Raw genomic sequence first — 21845 nt, forward strand, 5'->3', positions numbered from 1 at the left:
TATTAAATACTTACAGATGAAATAAATTTAACCAATAAAAAATATTCCATCTCTGTGCTACTATTCGCGGTGGTCTCGTGCCATCCCTAAAAAGATAACGCCCTGGGTGTTTGGCGACTGTGGCTCTGTGGGTAGAGTAGTTATCTTGCGATCGGAAGGTTGTAGGTTTGATTCCATCTTCCTCCTGCCACGTGTCGATGTGCCCCTGGGCAAGGGACTTAACCCCAAATTGCCTACCAATCTGCGTATCGGTGTATAAATGTGTGAGCGTTTGTGAGTGCGAATGGGTGAATGTGACTAGTGTAAAGCACTTTGAGTGGTCAAAATGACTGGATAAAGTGCTATATAAGTTCAGTCCATTTACCATTTGCCCATATTGCTCATTTCAGAAACCACCCCTCTCTGCACCATTAAACATAGCAATTGAGGCAATGCCCTGACGGTAGATAATACTCAACTATGATCACTGACCAAGGAGCAAGAAGTAACCAAGCACAGGCGCTCACCTTGACTGTTCTCACCTCTCTCCCGCTACATGAAAACAGGTAGTCTGACACCATGGCAGACATTACAGCTGCCACTTTGAACGAAAACAATCAAAGAGCTCAGGCTCTTTCGTTCTTGTGTTTTATTTATTTGCTAATTAAATAAATATTAATGTATATAATCAAATAAAATAATGATAGCTACTGCAGTGTACACAGAGCATTACAAGAACTAAGAACAGCTCTCAGTGACACTCCAGTCTTATCTTCTTAGTAAAGAACCATTCAGAAGAATCAGATCATTTGTATATGTCACATCACTATATTCCAGACGTTTGGTCACAGTGTTGTCCCATATATATGACACGTTAGTCAATACCTCCGCACAATATATATTTGAGACTCTTCCTGCTTTATTGGACAGGCCAGGTTCGATGGCGAGCTGAAGAATCAGGTTCAAGAGCCTAAAAGGATATTTCACCTGAGGTGTTAAGATTTGGTTTCCCCACCAGGCTGGTGGGAAACTTCCTGCAGCCCATGAACAAAACTGTTCCCACTCTGATCTGACTTTTGTTAGCATATGAACTGCAGTAAGCCGTCTAAACAACTCACCCGATCCTGTTGAACCGCCCCAGATCAGGGGGGTGTATGAACTGAATAGTGTGGCTTGTTGCTGGAACTGTGGAACTGATTTGTTTTCTTTTGATTTGTTAATTATTTCTTTCTTTGTGTATTTCCTTTTATTTTAATATGGCCATTTGAATGTTTCTTTTTTTTCCCCTTATTGTAATGTAAATAATTAATCACTGTGAATACAAGGCACTCACATCTGCAACTTCTAGTCTGTCTACTCCTTCTTGAGTCGTATCTAGACTTGTCCTGAGAACTAGTCCATTGACCTTGTTGGTCATGATCCATTTTTATTTAGAAATATAGTATACTGTTTACACAGATGCTATACTAGCCAAAAACAATTAGCCAACACCTGGTGGAACAATACTTTGCCTATTCCTCTTGTCTGGTTCATCCTCATTCCTGAGGGTGAAACACTGAACTTTTTTAAACATCTATAAACAACTTTACGGAGCGCAAGAATGCCAATCACACCATTCAGAAAGGTATCTCAGTGTGTTTTTGTGGAAACTACAGAACAAAAGCAAAAGATCTTGTGAAGATGCTTTCTGATAACAGAGATAATTCCAAATAATCATGGGCAGAAAGGCCATTCAGCAAGGAAAAACCAATATGAAAACTCAGACTGCAGTTTGAAAATAAAGTCAGAGGTTTGATGAAACTACAATAGAATGGTTGGTCATTATCACCATTATTACGGTTTGAGGAAAAAAGAGGAAAGCTTGAAAACCTGAGGACATTATCCCAACTAGGAAATAAAGGGCTGGGTGATAAATATGAACCAAATGAATCAGAAAAAAATATGTTTTAATCATTTTGAATGCCTAGATTTTTCTGATTGTTATCAGAAAAATCCCACTTGTGGGATAAGAGTACTTATCTTCTTTACTAAGAAGATATCTTCTTTACTAAGAAGATAAGACTGGAGTGTCACTGAGAGCTGTTCTTTGTTCTTGTAATGCTCTGCGTACACTGCAGTAGCTATCATTAAAATTGTATCCAAGTAAGAGTAGCACTACTTCAACATATTTTACTCAAGTAAAATTAATTAGTAGCCATCCAATAAATGACTCAAGTAAAAAAGTAGTTGGGAAAAAGTCTACTCAAGTACTGAATAACTGATCAATTTTATAATTTAATATTTAAAAATTGCACATCACATGGACCTAAATAAGTAGACACTTTGCAATTTTAAGGACAAAAACAACAATAATTAATATAAGTAACAAAACATGACAAGATCAGACCAAAGAAAATTTTTTCCAAATTAGTTTCTTTCAATAAAAAAAACTTGTAAAGCTTTGACAAAAACTGCAGGTGTGTGTCTGTGTCTGGTGAATTGTTTGTTAAAATGTTTGTTTTTCATTCAGTGAAGTTATTCACAGTGGGTGGATATTCCAAGAAATTTTACTTAAGAGTAGTGATACTTCATAACAAAAATGACTCAAGTAAAAGTAAAAAGTACAAGTTAGTAAAATTACTCCTAAAAGTACATTTTAAAAAAAGTTGCTCAAGCAGTTGTAAATGCAACTAGTTACTACCCAACTCTGGTTGTTATACAATGATACAATAATTATTGAACTTTGATCAGTGTCCTTTTGCCTGTTTTATCTCCTGAGGGAATTTTTCCAACTATTTGTGTGCCTTGTCTACATTCTCCTTGAAGCAAATGTTGATATGGCAATTGGTGCAACGGCTACAGGGGATTGGGGCAGATGCTCCGGGATTGGTCAATGGTGATTTTAATCAATATAAGCCAGTTAAGTCTCTGCAATTTTTATCAATGCCACTCACTCAACTTGTCATTCCACACATTTGGGATCTTTGTTTTGGAATGGTATAATGTTCCCATTTGGCAACAAATCACTTGAAGCTCCTCCACATACAGACAGTACCTCCAATTTTACAATGTAGTGCACTGAAAGAGTGATAAGACCCTAAGAGAAGCAAAGCAGTGTTTAAATTTGTCACATAACTTTCTGGAGGGAAATTTGACACTGTTTTCTACAGACCTCTTTACAGGGAAGCGCCTCGCCGGTTCACTCCTCAGAAACAATGAAAAAAAGGATTTTTGACATTTTTTTACTGGGAAAAAAATACATACTCAACAATAAATGAGGCAAGTTCACTATTCTGTCATTTATTACGCTGTGTTTAATAATTTAATAATGATAAACTGTTAAAATATTGATGTTGCCATATGGCAAATCTGTACCATTAAGATTACAATTGTATTGCTAGCCCAGCATGTTGATCTAGTCTGCTATAATAACGCATTTTGTGCATTTGATTCTCTTTTCTTCCATTAGGGTTAGGGTTAGGAAGAAAACCAAACAACAGCTCCTTTTTATGGTAGTGAGGATGAATTAGGTTTTAGAGAAGAAGAAAACAAGCAGCTTTCAACTTTTCAATGAGACAGTGATGACGATGAGCCTATGAGCCAGAGAATATGGACAGGTAGAACAGGAGGAACAATGAAGGTGAACGTGAAATGTCTCTCCCTACCAACAACGTGAAAAATACACAAAGCAATCCAGACTTCTCAAAAATCCTATGTAGTTGCATTTTGTTCAAACTGTTGTACATGACTTTAATTTTAAAAATATGTTTTTCCATATTTGTTAAAGCTGTCACCATGGTGTGACAATGTATGAGACAGATAATCTGTGAAAAAATTTATCTCCTCCACCTCGACCCTGAGCTACTATTGCTAGCTAAAGTAGCGCAACATTCCAACCATAAACAACCAATCAGAATCAGGAGGAGGGTCGGTGTTGGTGTTCCCACAAAATCCTCAATATACCCAATTTGGGTTGTCTTGGAGTTTTTATCGCAGCCTGTGGGGTTTTTCTTGTCTGGGAACGAGAACAACCTGCTGAATGTGACAGGTAGCCAATCAGAAAGTGCGGTGACGTAAGAACAGAGGGGAATCCCAAACAGCTGACATATCGTGCAACTGAGAGTCCGGTGGATATCAGAGATGATATGTGGAAATGTTTATTATTAAATTTAAAGGTCATTATTATGTTTATTCAGTTAAAAATGTTAACTATGAAAAAACATATTCACCTCCAAATCATAGTGCAGCAAATAGAGCGGCTGCTCCCGTCGTCTTTTATCCATCACCTTTTCTTTTTGTTACATCTTTTATCTCTTAAAATGACTCCACAAACTATCACTATTGTTTCTACATCATCATCCGTGTTTGGTTATTCTAAATTCCCGCTATGTTGGGAGTTTTGTGGATTATCCTCTGGAATCGGGATGTTCGTGACTGGAATCGGTTCGTGTTGCTCCTGCCTTGGACACACGAACCGATCGAACCTGTTGGACTTTTATCAGCTCTGTGGTCACAGAGGTTTGGAGAATCGGCCGACAATTCTTAAATCTTTCCGTCTAAACCAGACTGAAGACTCACAAGCTCTACTCATCTCCTCTCGACCACTGCCCAAACGCTCTGCCTCTGGTCGCTATGGTAACGTTTATATATCCCTTCAAAATAAGATACAGATGCGTCACAGAAATGAACATTTTACTTTGGTGAGAACTTTAACTCACGATAATGACTAACGGAGCCCTGAGCTTGTTTCTCTGCAACAAGACGGTCCCATCTGGGAGTGGTGAGAGACAATAACACCCGAAGTGTTGCTTATATCCACAGCCTGCTTGGTCTCTATGTTGTGAAACAGTTTAAAGCTTCATTGCCTCCTTAGCAGTCGGTCGCCGCATGTTACGCAGAGCGGCTTGTAATGTGGGACTCACCTACCGGTCCGGGATAAATCCATTCTCCTGTCTCTTCTCTGGGCCTTTTCTCCTTTGCAAAGAAACTTTCCAAAGACATCTGATCCACTGCCATAAAGGGTTAAAGAGGCTTATAAATCCCTTCGCATAGCACCTCTTAATACATTACTAACTGCATTTCCATTACAAATGTGCGCAAGTTTTATCATGTACCTATGTACCTTTAATGTCAGTTTTTATTCTGATTTTATTGAATTCATTCTTATTTCCTTTTATCTGTTGGCACAGTCACTTCCCATCAAAAGATCTGTTTGTAAAGTATTGTCAAGTTTTGCTGTAAATTTCCTGTCTTATCTCTCAATTATTTGAGTAATCTCTTTAATTCCAGGTCATTAAAGAATTAGCTTGGCTCATCCTTGCCATCCTTTGTGACCAGAGTTATTCCTTTTGCTTTCTGGACAGATACACAATGCAATACTGTCAGACCAAGAGACTGCTGGTATTAGCCTGGTTAATATCAGCATCATTGTAAGGACTGATATGGACAGTCATTGTGTGTGTGTGTGTTTGCGCGTGTATGTATGTATGTATGTATGTATGTATGTATGTATGTATGTATGTTTTTGATGTTGTTGTGCTGCCTGTGCAGTAATTTGCTCCTTGAGAACAATAAAGTATACTTGAACTAGAACTGAGCCATAATGACACCTTTGGTTGTCATTATGGCTCAGTTCTTCAAGCAGCAATATGATTCTTTCAAAACCTTTCTAAACATTCCATAATTCACTGAAAATTCAGCAGTGGTTGGAGGAGAATATAAACAAATTAAAGACAATCTTTTTTCATCTGGAAACGACTTTTATAATAGAAGAATTACCCATAGATGGAAACAGCTGTAATATTGATGAGCTTTCAGTTGGAAACCTGCATTTTGTTTACACAGACTGTGATACCAGACATGATCAAAACATTCAACAGATGAACACTTCAGAATATCTGGTCACTAATTAGATCTGGCAGGAATTACAAAACTAGAAGGCTGTTGAAGCTGTTCCTGAAGTTCAGTTCCAGGCCAATAAAATGACAATATCCAGATTTTGTTTCACAAACTGAAAAGACCATCACATGCGTCAGGACGATAAATGTGTTCCACCTGGATACTTACTATTGTTTAACACAAACTTTCAATTCCCTAAACTTTCAACTGTTCTGTTAAGAACCAATCGCCATGGGAGGACAGCATCAAGATTAATTAGTTTCAACTGGTGGGAGTCATTGTGAGGGCATGTGGCTTAGGCTCGACCCCACAGAGAATTTGCATTGGATACTTTCAATAACAGCCCACTCTGTAATCAGTTGAAGAGTCTGAAATAAATAATAATTCAACAGATTTCACTGAGGGCAATTTGCAGAAAGCTTGAATGAAGTTGTGAGAGCAAATTTTTACAAACTGAAGGTGTTGCCATGCTGAACAACACTGCAGTGTTGTTGCAGTAATCCATAATAGACATGTCTATTGTGGATTACTACTGGTTAGGAACCACTGTATTTCAGGATCTTGGCTTGTCCTCACACATAGTCAGTGTTCTAAAGAGCGCCCAGCAGCACATCAGCTGCTGATGATCATTTACACTGTCTGTCCAGTGCACTGTGTGGCTTAGCACATCCACTAAACAGGGCAGACCCAAACAGTCAGGTCTGCAGAGAGGATCATCAAGGCTGACATTCCCTCCATCAAAAACTTGTAGATCTCGGCTCAGGAAGGGCAACCAACATGTCTGCAGTCACCACACATGCTGGACTGTTACCTTCAGGTTGTAAAAAATTGAGAGTTTATTCCCCGAGTCTGTCTCATAAGCACAATCAAAGACTTGTAGTTGTATATACACAACTGGAACCAGATATTTGCATATATTGAATAAGTGTGAAGTTAGATCAGATCAAGTTCCTTTGGTTTTAGATTAGCTTGAATGATCATAATTATCTCCATTTGCTAATAGCCAGACAACATAGCAGGAACATTTATTAGAGATAGTTTTTATTACTTTCTTCAAAATCATTAGTTACGTTTCTGAATTAATGGAAACAGCATTAGAGAAACTGTTTTGATTTTTTACATTTGTGAATTATTGACATAGTTTTGTGCACATTTGTAATAAAAAAACAGCTACCTGTCATGGTGGTATTCAATTTTCGAACCCACATGCAAGAACACAACCAGAAGAGACAGATAAAATGAACAATGATAAGTTTATTGAAGCCAGGGAAAGGGATAAGGGGATGAATACTGGAACGGATGACCGGGTCGTCTTACTGCCAACAGGAGAAACAGGATTAGAGTAGGAAGATGAGAACTTTCCAGGAATTAATCAGGTAACTTCTTACTTGGTTCAAAGATGAGGAAAACTTGAGCAGACCACTGGGTGGTTAGGTTTTGTTGGAGAGCGGACAGGTTTGTAAACGGCTGGAAGAGCAGCTTTCGACTTTGGTCCAGTTGTATTCTTTCTCCGGTTGGGTTCGGGCTTGTGTCTCCTGACCCGGAACGTCCCGAAGGGGAATCCACCGGAGTTGGACCAACGAAGGGAAAAGGTGAGCACACGAGGGGTGGCGTCTGACCGGTAACACCAGCAGCGTCGAGGGAGGACACAGGAGGTAGGTGATCCACAACAGCGGGGAAAAAGATTCACTCAGAACCCGGGAAAGACTGATCACACGGGAACAACGAGGAGACGGCAGGATCACCTGACGAAGAGAACAACAAGGAGTTAGAACAGAGTTGATCACAGAGGGCCTTTCTCTGGAGCGATTGTTACCGAGGTAAGCAAACACTCAGGCGATGAGAAGACGATCAGCCGCTGCTTATAACCACAGTCCACGCCCTCCAAACGAGCTACAGGTGTGTAAACGGGTTTGCCCCAGCAGCTACCCAGGGGCTCTGCATCTGGCGACATCTAGAGGATGCCATGAGGAATGGCGGTGTTCCAACAAAATTAAAACTCAACCCAAAAAACAAAGAAAAAGACTAACAAAATAAAACAGGAAAAATACAGACCCTGACACTATCTGCATTAACAGTTACTGGAGAATTGTTCTGTTTGTCATGAGGTGTGGTAGGTTGCGGTGAGGAGATGACGCTGAGACCCAGGTTATGATGAGAAAATGATGAATTTAATGATAAAGAACTCTCAACAAGGAACAACAGGGAAACAGCACGAGGAAAACTGGCAGCACGGAGACAGGTGACATCAATAGACAAGGACCCGACGAAGAACACAGACAACAGGTGAGACTAAATACAAACGGGGCAATCACGGGAACGAGACACACCTGGGAGACAATCAACGGGGAAAAACACAGAGACAGGACTAACAGGGAACAGGATCACACAGAAACTCGAAAATAAACACATAGAAACACGGATCATGACAGTACCCCCTCCTCAAGGGGCGACTACCAGGCGCCCAACAAGAAAAGTCCAAAAAACAAAAAACAACCCAACAGGGTGGGCGGAGGGGCGACGGCAGGAGGGCCAGAGTCCAGAAAACAAAAACCAGATCCCAACAGGGTGGGCGGAGGGGCGACGGTAGGAGGGCCAGAGTCCAGAAAACAAAAACCAGATCCCAACAGGGTGGGCGGAGGGGCGACGGTAGGAGGGCCAGAGTCCAGAAAACAAAAACCAGATCCAAAACGAAACTCTAACACCGCAAAACCCTCCGGGGGCCGACCACGGCACAGGAGGTGGACCTCTCGTGGGAGGTCCGGCGGGCGGCGACGCAGGAGGCGGAGCTTGAGCCGCGGTGGGCGGCGACGCAGGAGGCGGAGCTTGAGCCGCGGTGGGCGGCGACGCAGGAGGCGGAGCTTGAGCCGCGGTGGGCGGCGACGCAGGAGGCGGAGCTTGAGCCGCGGCGGGCGGCGACGCAGGAGGCGGAGCTTGAGCCGCGGCGGGCGGCGACGCAGGAGGCGGAGCTTGAGCCGCGGCGGGCGGCGACGCAGGAGGCGGAGCTTGAGCCGCGGCGGGCTGGTCGGAGCGCCGGCTGCTGCAGGCGCTGGAGACTGGGGCTCGGGCGGAGCAGAGGCCGGGAGACCGGCAGGACGGCCGGGCGGAGCAGAGGCCGGGGGACCGGCAGGACGGCCGGGCGGAGCAGAGGCCGGGAGACCGGCAGGACGGCCGGGCGGAGCAGAGGCCGGGGGACCGGCCGGGCGGAGTCTCGGGAGGAGCACCGGGGAACTGCGCACCGGCAGCGGACTCGGGGAGTTCTGGAGCTGGGAGCTCGGGCGGAGCGACGGCTGCTGCGGGAGCTGGGAGCTCGGGCGGAGGGACACTAGGGGACTCTGGAGGGACACTAGGGGACTCTGGAGGGACACTAGGGGACTCTGGAGGGACACTAGGGGACTCTGGAGGGACACTAGGGGACTCTGGGAGCTGCACACCGGCAGCGGGCGCAGGAAGCTCGGGGAGCTGCACACCGGCAGCGGGCGCAGGAAGCTCGGGTAGCCGGGCTGTGGGCGCCGAAGACGGGCAGGCTGCGGCAATAGGTGGAGTTGGCTTGGGTCTCGTAGCTAGCACAGCCTTTACCGTCTTCAACTCCAATTCTACCTCCTGGTAAAATTCTTTCAACCCCAACTGAGGAAGGAGCTGGATCCACCTATCCAGTTGGATCACCATTCGTGTGGCGGCGTTGAGGCGGCTGAACGGCGAAGATGGTTTAGACATTTCCTCGTCGTATCTCCTGATCTCCCTCAACAGGGAACGACGGTCTGCTGGGTCCATGATGTTGGCGTTTCTCACCGGTATTGGTCGGGTCCTTCTGTCATGAGGTGTGGTAGGTTGCGGTGAGGAGATGACGCTGAGACCCAGGTTATGATGAGAAAATGATGAATTTAATGATAAAGAACTCTCAACAAGGAACAACAGGGAAACAGCACGAGGAAAACTGGCAGCACGGAGACAGGTGACATCAATAGACAAGGACCCGACGAAGAACACAGACAACAGGTGAGACTAAATACACACGGGGCAATCACGGGAACGAGACACACCTGGGAGACAATCAACGGGGAAAAACACAGAGACAGGACTAACAGGGAACAGGATCACACAGAAACTCGAAAATAAACACATAGAAACACGGATCATGACACTGTTATGCACAGTACAAAATGAAAAAGGAAATATTTATTGACAAACTCTTCCAGATATGGAAATAGGCAATAATTCGTCTGAAAATGATTCAATGTGTAGAATGGGTGGGAACAGCATGACAGCAACATTAGTATGAAGGACTCAGCATGACAAGAAAGTCAAATGTATTTTGCATAACCTTTCATCGGTCCCACAAAAGAAGACTTGTAACAAGGCTGTGTAGGCTTGTTCCTCTGCATGCCTTTAAAGACACTCACTGCCTGTCAACATAAATATCTTTCACAAGACTCTAACTACTAAAATATGTTTTTGGTGGAGACATTAGAATGCATTTAACTTAAAAGAACATATTCATATTTTAAAATGTGTTGATTTCTTACATCACCTTTTCATCTACCTACACAATCCGTAAGATTCATTTGAAATTTAGTGAAATAGTTTAAAAAAATATTTTCTGGTTATGGCTACCTGTACGAATAACACAGAAAGTATAAACACTTCACAATGTGGAAAAAAAAATATATTTTGGTTCTGGCATAGAGGGTGGAAAGTAATTAATTACATTTACTCGTATAACTATAATTATAATTTGTTTAAGTTGTTTAGAAAACCTGAACTTTTATTTTTACTTGAATTTGTTTCCAGTAAAGTCACTGTTACATTTGAAATCATGTATACACATTAATGAGTAAAAGTAAAACAGAAAACACCAGAAGAAAATGGCAGTTTTTACTTCAACTGGGTTTCTATTGAGATCTCAGGATGTTGCATCAATCGGAAGAGAGAGGAATAAGGAAAAACCATAAAGTGTAGTTCAAGTTAACTTCTGAGAAAAAGAAAACCCATTGCTGAATTTAATGCATCAGTTTAACTGTAAGTGTAGGCAGCAGCTTTATGAAACATTGTAAATTGAATAATAATACCTCTAAGGCAGAGCCCAGACCCAACGAGGAAAACTCATTTTGGCCGCTTGATCGACTGGTAAATTGAGTCGATGAACGACTCACCAGTGGTGGGAACAACATCCCCACCACCAAGCATGTTCATATTCGGCATTTTTCTTCCTCCAAACACGAGTTGACTTGCAGCCAAAGAGCTCAGTCTTGGTCTCATCTGTCCAGCACCTTCTCCCAGTCTCTCTCTGAGTCATTAATATGTTCATTGGCAAACTTCAGGCAGGCTTGGATGCAAGCCTTCCTCAGCAGAGGAACCTTGTGTGCCCTGCAGGATTTTAAACTATTACATCTCAGTGTATTGCCAATGTTTGTTTTAGAGACTGTGGTCCCAGCTGCCTTTAGATGATTAACCAGCTCCTCCCTTGTAGTTTTTTAACCTTTCTCAAGATCAGTGAGGATATCTATATATAAATGCAAGGTGATATCCTGCATGGAGCCGAGGTCGATTGACAGTAATGTTGTACTTCTTCCACTTCCAAATAATTGCAGCAACAGTTGTCACATTCTCATCCAGCTTCTTACTTATGGATTTGTAGTCCATTTCAGTCTCGTGTAAGTCAACAATTTTGTCCCTGACATTTTTAGACAGCTCTTTAGTCTTGCCCGTGGTGGAGATGTTAGAATGTCACGGAGTCTGTTGGCCTTTTATACAGGTGATAATTTGGGATAGGTGTCTCTCATGCAGGTATCAACTTCACTGAGATCTGTGGGAGCCAACATTAGTCAAGGAGGTTAGGGGATCAAATACTTATTTCCCTCAATGAAATACTCATTATTTTTTATTTAAATATTTAATTTCTTGATTTTCTTTTTGATATTCCATCTCTCACTGATAAAATGACGCTACCATAAAAATAATAGACAGTTATATGTCAGAGTACAAACTTTTAAAATCAGTTGGGGATCAAATACATTTCCTCCATTGTGTATATATATACACACACGCAAACACACACATTTTTGGGAGGATTGTATTAGGATCTCAAACTACAAACTGCAGTTTGTACGATAATATGTGGAGTGGGTATAGAAGAAGAGACTTTGTTCATTGACAGCATTTATTTAGCCTTTTGCTGCCTCAGCTCTTCTCCATGGATCTCTGCCCTCTCTGCTGGTCGCTGATCCGTCCAGGAGTTGTTGTGGTTCTTCACGTTGCTGAAAAGTGATCAGATGTTATAGCTTATAGCACATAGATGTATATCAAAAACACATACATACCAATGTGGAATTTATATATATAGAAGGAATTATTTACAACAGACATATTACTTTACATGTACTTTATTGTGCTTTTTTTTTTGTTACCAGTTAGACATACACAATTATAAATAACTGGAATACTCATGTAAAGAAAAAACTAAATGTAATTTCTTGTAAGTTTTTTACCTATACAGATATACAGCCATGGATAAAATACCACTCATGTTATTCAAGTTCATTGTTAATTTTTATGACTTGTAAAATAAATAGTTTACAACTGTTTAATTAGAGAACTAATATCTACCCATTTTAGAAAAATAGAATATCATATAGTAATATGTTTTATTATCTCACAACGGGGGAACAACAGCAAAATGACAGATAATTGAAGCACGTAGTTTTATAGACATAAAACATAAAAAACAAATTAATGGTAACACACTGTACAATAAAAACAGTTTCCTACAGCTTAAAAAACTGGAGTACTTATAAACAGCGCACTCTCATCCTAAGGAATGTGCAACTCAGTAGAATAGCTTCATAAAATATGGATATTGAGTTTGAGCAATAAAAATAAATCAGAATTTGTGTTTTCGATATCTTCCATAACTGTAAATAAGCAATCATAAAATGTAGTAAAAGCTGGACAGATATATCCACACACTGCTCACCTGACCATCACGGAGCTGCGTTAGCATGCATCTGAGCACCAGGACTCACCGAGGCTTTCCATTCTCTCCGCTATGGATAAAAACAATTCACTCCTCCATCAAGCTGCTGCTGAATATCGAAGTCTGATGCACAGAAAAGTCAGGATCTCATTGTTCGCCACTTGCAGCTTCAGAGGACTCCATCAGTTCTGAGCTGTTGTGAGTTTGAAATATGTTTTTTTCTGTCTTTGCTCCTATGTCTGACCACGCCCACTCCCAATTAGTGAATGGTAGTATGTTTATGTCACATCGCAGTACCTGGTCGGCACTGACCTACCCTACCTACTCCACTGCAGGCACTGAAAAAGCAGATACCAGGATGGAAAAAATGCTAGTGGAAAAGCTCGCAAAGATGGGAGCTTGGTCCATTGGAACCAGTGGAAAAGGGACAATAGTGCATTTAATGTCTGTGTAATTACCTTAATGCCATAAAACTTTGGATTGTTTTGATATGCAATGAGAGCCTAACTGTGTCCAGACACCATTTAACGTCACCGTGTCACATATCAGCTGTCACTCTGTGTAAAAGCTGATGATGTTCCATGTTTCGTTTACTTGTTTTCCCATTTTAATCTCCTGTGTATTAGAACTCATTGAGTTCCCAGATATGCCTGTAGAAGTAGTTTTTCTGTTTTCACAGTTTTTACGTCTGCATGCGCCAACAGCCACTTCTCCTCAGACATATGCAGAATCTTTCCTGTCCCCCGTCACCAGCCCTCCTCTCTCCCCTTTGATAGGATCTCTAATGTTTTCAGATGTTAGGTTTGACAAACCTGTTGCGCTTCATCTCACCCATTCAGTTTCCCCTGGGGCAACCTGAAGAAAGGGAGGCCTTCACTGCCAAGAGAAAGTGGATAGACAGATAAACCGAGAGGCAGTTATGTTCCCTACACTTGTCAGTAATATATTGGGAAATAAAAGTTGACTTTTATTTCCCAAGTCTATTTTTACAACCATGTGTGGTGTGTTGATCCAGCAAAACATAAAATGAAACATTATGTTAGCATCAAATTATCTGTGACCTCAGATGACAGACTGTATTTGTAAATTAAAAGGTCAAAGTTGTAACTTGAGAAAAAGAAACAAACAGCACTGAGATTATCTTAATCTAGTCCCTTCACTATTAAATCTACGTTTCATCTCTTGCCTGGGTCCATGGCCTCTTTCCTCAACGCACCTCAACACCACATCATGACAATTATGACTTTCAAACTGAAGTCTAATGATTTTTTTCTGTCTCCACACAAGCAGTTTAAATCATCTGTTTACAAGTTACTGTATTCCATCCCGGTGGCATTTAAACTAGTCTGTGAAATGACGACAGCAAAAGTTGGGAGAAAATTATAATTATTTATTGTTCAAGGATAATAGAAAACACTTTTTGAAAGTGGTTTCTTCTGTTGAGTATTATTATCCATTCAATGTGTGCTCAATCACAATACAATACTTTGATCTTTTTGAATACTGCACCTAAAAATGAACCAAAATATGAACAAAACTAATTCAACCTAGAAAAATTCACATAGAGAGAATGAAAGTCTTTGGCGCGCTCAGAGCCCAGGAGGAAAACGTGGTGCTGGTAAACGCTGTCAGAATGTGTATGAAGATTAGGGACGTCTGGGGTCGGACACTGGTGGTGGAGAGGATGCCAGACTGAATGGATATGGAAGAAGTCACGAGCTGAAGGTGAAGGAGGGTTGAAGTTCGGCCAAGGAGCGAGAGAGACAGACAGCTGGACCTTATTGAGGGAGCGACGCTTCCTCCACACCAAACAAGATAGAATATTCAGAGCTTCTTGTTCCACATTCTCCAAGCTCACAAAGCATGTATGCATTTTATTTTTATAGATGACTGGGACCAAGCTGAAACCTAAGAAACAAAGAAAACTAGAGACGCAGAAGAGGGAGACTGAGCATGCCTGCTAAGGGGATGAATAAACTGCATGGTTAAAATGGAAGAGGAGAAATGGACTGCAAGAGTCTGTGAAGGCAAGTAAAAATTGCAAGATTGCAAGAAGAGAAGAAATGCCAGGATTAGAGAATGCCACAGAGCTGCTGAGGTAGGAAGGAGAATGCTTTCAAAGTTGTCGAGAGAGAGACTTGAGCCTGTCTGTCAAGGCTTTGGTAAAAACTGAGAATGCTTGCATGATGTAGCCATTATGTTGTGAAGGCCTGTGAGATTAAAATCTAAATTCTGAGATCAAAGTCAGAATTTTATGATTTTTTGTGGCCCAGTTCTCTTCTGTAAAACTATAACAAACCCAAAACTAGTTTAACTTTGGTTTGAGGTACATTTATAATATTTTCATAATGTTCTTGTGAGTAGATAATTTAGAATGTTATATCTAGTCATTCTCAGGCAACATAATTTAAAATAAAGCACCTTAAAAACAGCCATTAACTGCATCAAAGTGCTATACAAGGGAGGTCCAGTGTCAGGTCTTTTTAATAAACCATTAATTGCACACCTGGGGGGTTTTGTCTTTAAATTGCTTGGAAATGTATTGTTACATCCCCACCTGTATCCCTGGACTACCTTGGGAATGTAACAGCCTTTTACAGCTTCATAAAACAATAAAGGAGTTTCAAAACCAATCAGAGAAGAAACTGGCAGCCAATGCAGAGAAGCCAATACTGGGGTTATGTGCTCTGGTTTCCAGGTTCCAGTTAAGAGTCCAGCTGCAGCTTTACGAGTCATTTGGAGACGCTGTAAAAAAGATTGGTCCATAATGCGTTGTAGAAGTCGAAGCATGTAGTAATGAAGACATGGATAAGTTTCTCTAAGTCTGTGATAAGGAAGCTAGATTTTAACCTTTGCTAGAAAGCGCAGATGAAAAAAAACTGGTTTCACTACAGAGCTCACCTGCTTGTCCAATTTGAAGCAACTGTCAGAAATGACACAAAGATTCCCAACAGAAGATTAATAAAAAGAAGCAAGGGAATCAAGGGGATACAGGCAATCAACACCAAGAAAAATGAATTGGCTGCTTGTCAAGTAGCATTGCTGGAAGGTACCGTCATGCTGGGTTTTAATTTCTGAGCCCACATGCAGAAACACACAGAGAGGCAGGAAAAAGTTTAGATGTTTTATTGACAACGATCTAAAAATGGTCAAAACGTCCGCAGTCGGGAGGCTGCAGCAGGAAGACTGGCACGGCTGCACACAAAAGGAGAGTGGAGGTGAGTTAAATGTTCGTAGGAAACAGGCTGCTAGTATGGGTTCGGAGCTTACTTGTTGTAATGAGTTCTGGTGGGGGAAGGGTTTCGGTACCAGGTTGCAGTTGGGAACGGAGGCTGACTCGGAGAGGGATGAGGGACGGACAGGCTCGTGAGAGAGAGAGACCCCAAAAGTGAGTATAGATCCCAGCGTCGTGAATGTAATCCCCTCTGAGCTTGAAAACGGGAAGTCTCCGGGGAAACTTGAAGATGTCCTGGAAGGAGTCACAAAACAACAGGTAAGGTCTTGAAGGCAACTAGAAACGATCTCAATGAGACGAATAGTAGAGAGGCTGGAGGTACCACAATAGGTAAAACACTCTGGCGGTGAAGTGCAGGAGCCTGCCGCTTAAATACTCCTCTAGATGACGATTTGAGCCAGGTGCGTCCAGCAGGAACCTACTGACACACCCACCAAGGAAAAGCGGCCCCTGGCGCCCTCTGATGGTCAGCTGAAAAGGAAGAAAACCCAACCTGGTACCCAACAGTACCACCCCCTCAATGACCGCCACCAGGCGGTCCCAAAGAACTAGAGGACGAGGAATGAAAATCTGAGATAAGAGAGGGATCCAGAATGAACGATCTGGGAACCCACATACGGTCCTCAGGGCCGTAACCCTCCCAGTCTACCAAATACTGCCAGCCCCGTCCACGCCGGCGGGATCCACAATCCGACGGACGGTGTAGGCAGGGTGACCATCAATGTCACGGGGGGGCGGGGGGTTAACAGGGGGAAACAATGGGCTGGAGTGGACCGACTTGACCTGGGAGACATGGAAGGTAGGGTGAATGCGGAGGGAAGCAGGCAGACGTAGACGGACTGCAGACGGGCCCACCATCCTTTCCACCACATAAGGGCCAATGAAACGAGGGGCCAATTTTCTGGAAACAGACTTCAGTGGGATATCCTTCGTGGAGAGCCAGACCTCCTGGCCTGGCTTCTAAGTGGGTGCAACTCTCCTCTTGCGGTCTGCCCAGCGACGGTTCTGTTCAGCAGTGCGGTTAAGGACAGCAACCGTTTTACTCCAGATGGCTTTGCACTGACGGATGTGATGCTGGACCGAGGTCACTGCGATGTCCTTCTCATCCGCCAGAAAAAGAGGGGGTTGGTAGCCTAAGGAAACCTCAAAAGGGTACAACCCAGTGGCAGCAGAGATGTGAGCATTGGGAGTGTACTCCACCCAAGTACACTCACAAGGTAGGTAAGAGCTCCAGTCAGTCGGGTTGGATGAGGTGAGACATCTTAAAGTGGCCTCCAACTCCTGGTTCATGCGCTCCACTTGGCTGTTTGACTGTGGATGATAACCAGAGGTTAGAGACACCTTGGCCCCCAGGGCCGAACAAAAATGCTTCCAAACCTGGGCTGAAAACTGGGGACCCCGGTCAGAAGGAATATCTTGGGGAATCTCATGCAACCTGAACACATGTTTAACCAACAGTTGGGCAGTTTGGAAAGCGGAAGGCAATTTTCTTAACGGGATCAAATGGCAGGCTTTGGAAAACCGATCAATAACAGTGAAAATGGTGTTCATTCCTTTGGAAGTGGGGAGTCCAGTAACAAAGTCTATGGCTATGTGCGACCAGGGGCGTTTTGGTGTGGGAAATGGGTGTAGCAGACCAGATGGAGACTGATGGGAAGGCTTATTTCAGGCACAAATAGTACAGGCCAATACAAACTGGCCTGTTTGTATTGGCCTGTTTAAGGACGGCCACGGCTTTAAGGTGGCCGTCCTTAAAGATGGACGGCCACCAAAAATGACGGTTGACTAAGGCGGTCGTACGGGTGATGCCAGGATGGGCTGAAAACTTAGAGGAATGTAACCAGTCAATCACTCGAGCCCGCATGGTGGAGGGAACAAAAATCTTGTTGGGAGGTCGCGTGCCAGGATCTGGCTCATATTGTTGAGCCTGCCTCACCAAGTCCTCAATCTCCCAAGTAACCATGGCCACAGAACAGGTCGGAGGGAGGATGGGTGCAGGGATCTTCTCCGAGTCATCAGGGGAGAACAGCCGGGACAACGCATCTGGTACGCCAAGTCCTTATGATCCGTCCACACGATGACGGGTTGTTCAGCACCCTCAAGCCAGTGTCTCCACTCCTCCAAAGCTAATTTAATAGCTAGCAGTTCACGGTCTCCTACATCGTAATTTCTCTCCACCGGGGACAATCTGCAGAAAAAGAAAGCGCAGGGATGGGTCTTATGATCCTGGACGGAGTGTTGGGAGAGCACCACTCCAACTCCGGAGTCCGATGCGTCCACCTCTAAAATGAACTGTTTTGTAGGGCCTGGCTGGATAAAAACGGGAGCGTTGGCAAAAAGGGTCTTTAACCGATTGAAGGCAGCGTCAGCCTCAGGGGACCAAGTGTAAGGGATCTTAGTGGAGGTTAAGGCTGTTAGAATAGCGGTTTTCAACGTGGGCGGTACAGCCCCCCAGAGGGTGTTCAGAGGACGGCAGGGGGCACTGGCGGACATTTTTACAACAGGGGGGCGCTGGGATGCCTTTGGGGGGCATTTAGTCGAAGGTAAACTTTACACCTTAAATGAACAACAATGCCAGTTTAGACTTTGAGCAACTTGGTAAAACTGTATTGTGTAACATTAAACCATGCTTGGCTGCAACTGTATCGATGGCAGTTCTTCTTCTATTCAGTGTTTGTTAGCTTCTGTTAGCTTCTTGGCGCAGCTCCGTTCTCCTGCTACTGGTAGCTAAAATCATGATACCCTCACTGTGTATCCCTCTGAAAAATTAACCTATTTAAATAAAGAAATCATGAAATCCCTCCATGGGTGATACCACGATAGAGAACGTTCATTTTATAGTGTTAACACGGTGCTGTAAGTGGTCCGGTATGAAACGGGGGTGATGGAACAGCACAGCACTTTTAAATTTCAATAATCAGAATGCAGAAATTGTTTCCGTAGTTTTAAAAGGTTTATGTCAGTTTGCCTTTTCCCCATCGATACGCTTCCCGACCGCCCTGCAACTTAGGGGGTAAAAAAAAGACATTCACATTGCACAAAACTCTGAAACAGGAGAAGCGGGACATAAAACGGAGCGACGAACTAGATGTGAATTATGGCATAAAAACAGAGAATCCGACGCTGAGCAGTGAAAAAACTGTTGATTAGGCGGCGCAGCAGGTGATGAGTGAAGATTACTGATGGTCAATAAATGATAAAATAACTGTAGCAACAGGAAAGAAACTAAAGTGGACATAGCAATAAACCAAGAGAGGATAATACTAATCAAAGGAAATTAAATGGAAATGAATGAAGAACAAAATGCAAGAATAAGCTAAGAAACTAAAGTAAATACAGAGGAATAAACTGGTATGGCAAGACCTTTCAAGTAATAATTAATACAGAAACTGTATGGCAAGAATAAAAAGACACTATTTCCACATAAAAGGTAAATAATATTGTTGAAATGTCATGGGTTTTGTTGACACCACATCTAGTACTGAGAATAAATATATCTTACAGACCATAACAGTAAAGAACTGATCACTTATTTATGTTTTTAATTAGATTTGATATATTTATTTCTTCAATATTATTTTTCATGTCAGTGTTAATGTCATGAGGCTGATGACTCCATGACACTTTCAATTTGACTCATTAGGATTTGATTAAGAACCAGATTTGTAATTTCTGTCCAGTAAAACTATTAATCTATAATCAATAGACAGGTCTATATAAAGATATAATCCATGTTTCTGTCTCATATTTGTATGGCATTAAAAGGACCTGGAACTTTAGTTTTTCCACTGAAAGCTCTGGTTTGCACAATAAATGCCATGTGGGTGAAGTTTTATGGATGATGCTCTGATGTCCCATTCTCCTGAAGGCAGCACAGAGCTGCACTATCAGAAACTGATGAACACTGAAAAGAAGAAGAGCTATGATTAATGTAGTTACAGTTCTATCCATGTTTTAATGTTGCAGAGCTCAGTCGTTTTGCAAATAGTTCAAAGTTCAAACTGGCATGTTGAACATCTTTTATCTGGTCACTGTGTGCAAGATTTAACAACTAGAAAATGGCACAAAATAAGAATATTTTTTTCCACTCTGATTGGCTGCTGTTACCAAGTTTAACTTGAATGTTCATTGAATTTTTGGTAGACGCCTGTGAAAATAATTTCTATTCCCATGACTTTTTTGTTCTTTGGGAAATTATTTTTGATGATAAATACAGAAACAAGCATAAAAATCAAAACATCTACAATAGTGATAGTAATATCAATGATAAAATAATGGTCAGTGCAAAGTAGCCTGCAAATTCTTTGGTGGGGGGCGGTGAGGGACCTGGATAAAGGCTGGGGGGGAACTGGGCCGAAAAAGGTTGAGAAACACTGTGTTAGAGGCTAAGCGGTCTGGCTGTAATTACGGATAAACCTCCGGTAGAAGTTGGCAAAGCCCAGGAACCTCTGAAGCTGTCTTCTGGTTTCTGGGGTGGGCCACCCTAGGACTGCCTTAATCTTTTCTTCTGTAGGTCTAATCTGTCCGCCCTCGAGAATGTAGCCCAAGAATGAGACGGATGGTTGGTGAAACTCACACTTCTCGGCTTTCACGAACAGTTTGTTCTCTAGGAGACACTGGAGGACCTGACTGACATGTTTCTTATGCTCAGGTAGATTCTTGGAATAAATCAAAATGTCATCAAGGTAAACAAAGACCAATACATTTAGAAAATCCCTCAAAACGTCATTTACAAGGGCCTGAAAAAATGCTGGGGTGTTAGTCAAACCAAATTGACCCAATGGCGTCTTGAACGCCGTCTTCCATTCATCACCCTCTCTGATACGGAGCAGGTGGTAGGCGTTTCTCAAGTCGAGTTTAGTAAAGACTGTGGGCCCATGTACTGGTTCGAACGCAGAGGATAACAGAGGATACTTATTTTTGACTGTTATTTGGTTCAAACCTCTGTAATCGATACATGGTCTTAATGTGCCATCTTTCTTCCCGACAAAAAAAAACCCCGCACCCAAAGGGAAAGAAGAGGGTCTGATTATGCCAGCGGCCACAGATTCCTGCAAGTACTTTTCCATAGTCTCCCTCTGGGGTCTAGAGATGTTGTAAAGGCGACTATTTGGCAGGGGAGCGCCTGGTAACAGATCAATGGCGCAGTCGTATGGCCTGTGAGGAGGCCGGGTCAATGCCTTAGTCTTGCTAAAAACTTGAGCTAGATCATGGTAATCGCTGGGTACTTTGGAAAGGTCAGGGGGGGTCTGCCTCAGTGCAGCCTGCTGTCTGGGGAGATGGAAGGACGGCAGAGCGGAGGCAGGATGAATGGCAACTTTGGGACCAGGAGTCAATATGCCTGTCGGTCCAGTTAATTCTAGGGTTGTGGGATTGAAGCCATTCAAACCCGAGAAACAAAGAAGAATTAGCCAAGGGAAAAACATAAAATGAAATTGACTCAGTGTGGTTGCCAAAGACTGTCAGTTGCAATTCCTTGGCTCTGTGTGTTATCTGGGGCAGCGCCTTACCATCGAGAGCGGAGACACGAAGGGTTGAGAGTAGAGGTAAGGTCTCAATGCTCATTTGTTGACAAAATTCGGCATCCAACAAATTACGCTCGCAGCCAGAATCGACCAAGGCTGACAAGGTTAAACACCGATTCTTTATCAAAAGGGAGGCGGGAATTAACAGGCGAGGTGACTCAGTAACAAGTTGATGGTCCGCTAGCTCCCTCGCTCTCTCTAGCGGACCTTGGCTTTTAACAGCGTGGGGCATTGTGCGATTAGATGTCCTGCTTCG

The 21845-nt window shown here is 42.8% G+C and overlaps 1 long non-coding RNA gene across 1 annotated transcript; it reads right to left on the reverse strand.

Moving 5' to 3' along the window:
• Positions 1 to 15939: 15939 nt before the first annotated feature.
• LOC145554540 (uncharacterized) lies at positions 15940 to 19714 on the reverse strand. The gene is made up of 3 exons (XR_014090513.1): positions 16387 to 19714; positions 16100 to 16298; positions 15940 to 16024 (listed from the first exon to the last, which is right to left on the reverse strand). It is a non-coding gene; the product is annotated as an uncharacterized LOC145554540 (long non-coding RNA).
• Positions 19715 to 21845: the final 2131 nt, after the last annotated feature.

The sequence above is a fragment of the Poecilia reticulata genome, chromosome 13 (assembly GCF_904066995.2).
Source record: "Poecilia reticulata chromosome 13, P_reticulata-male-v2, whole genome shotgun sequence".
In the NCBI taxonomy this organism is placed as follows: Eukaryota; Metazoa; Chordata; class Actinopteri; order Cyprinodontiformes; family Poeciliidae; genus Poecilia; species Poecilia reticulata.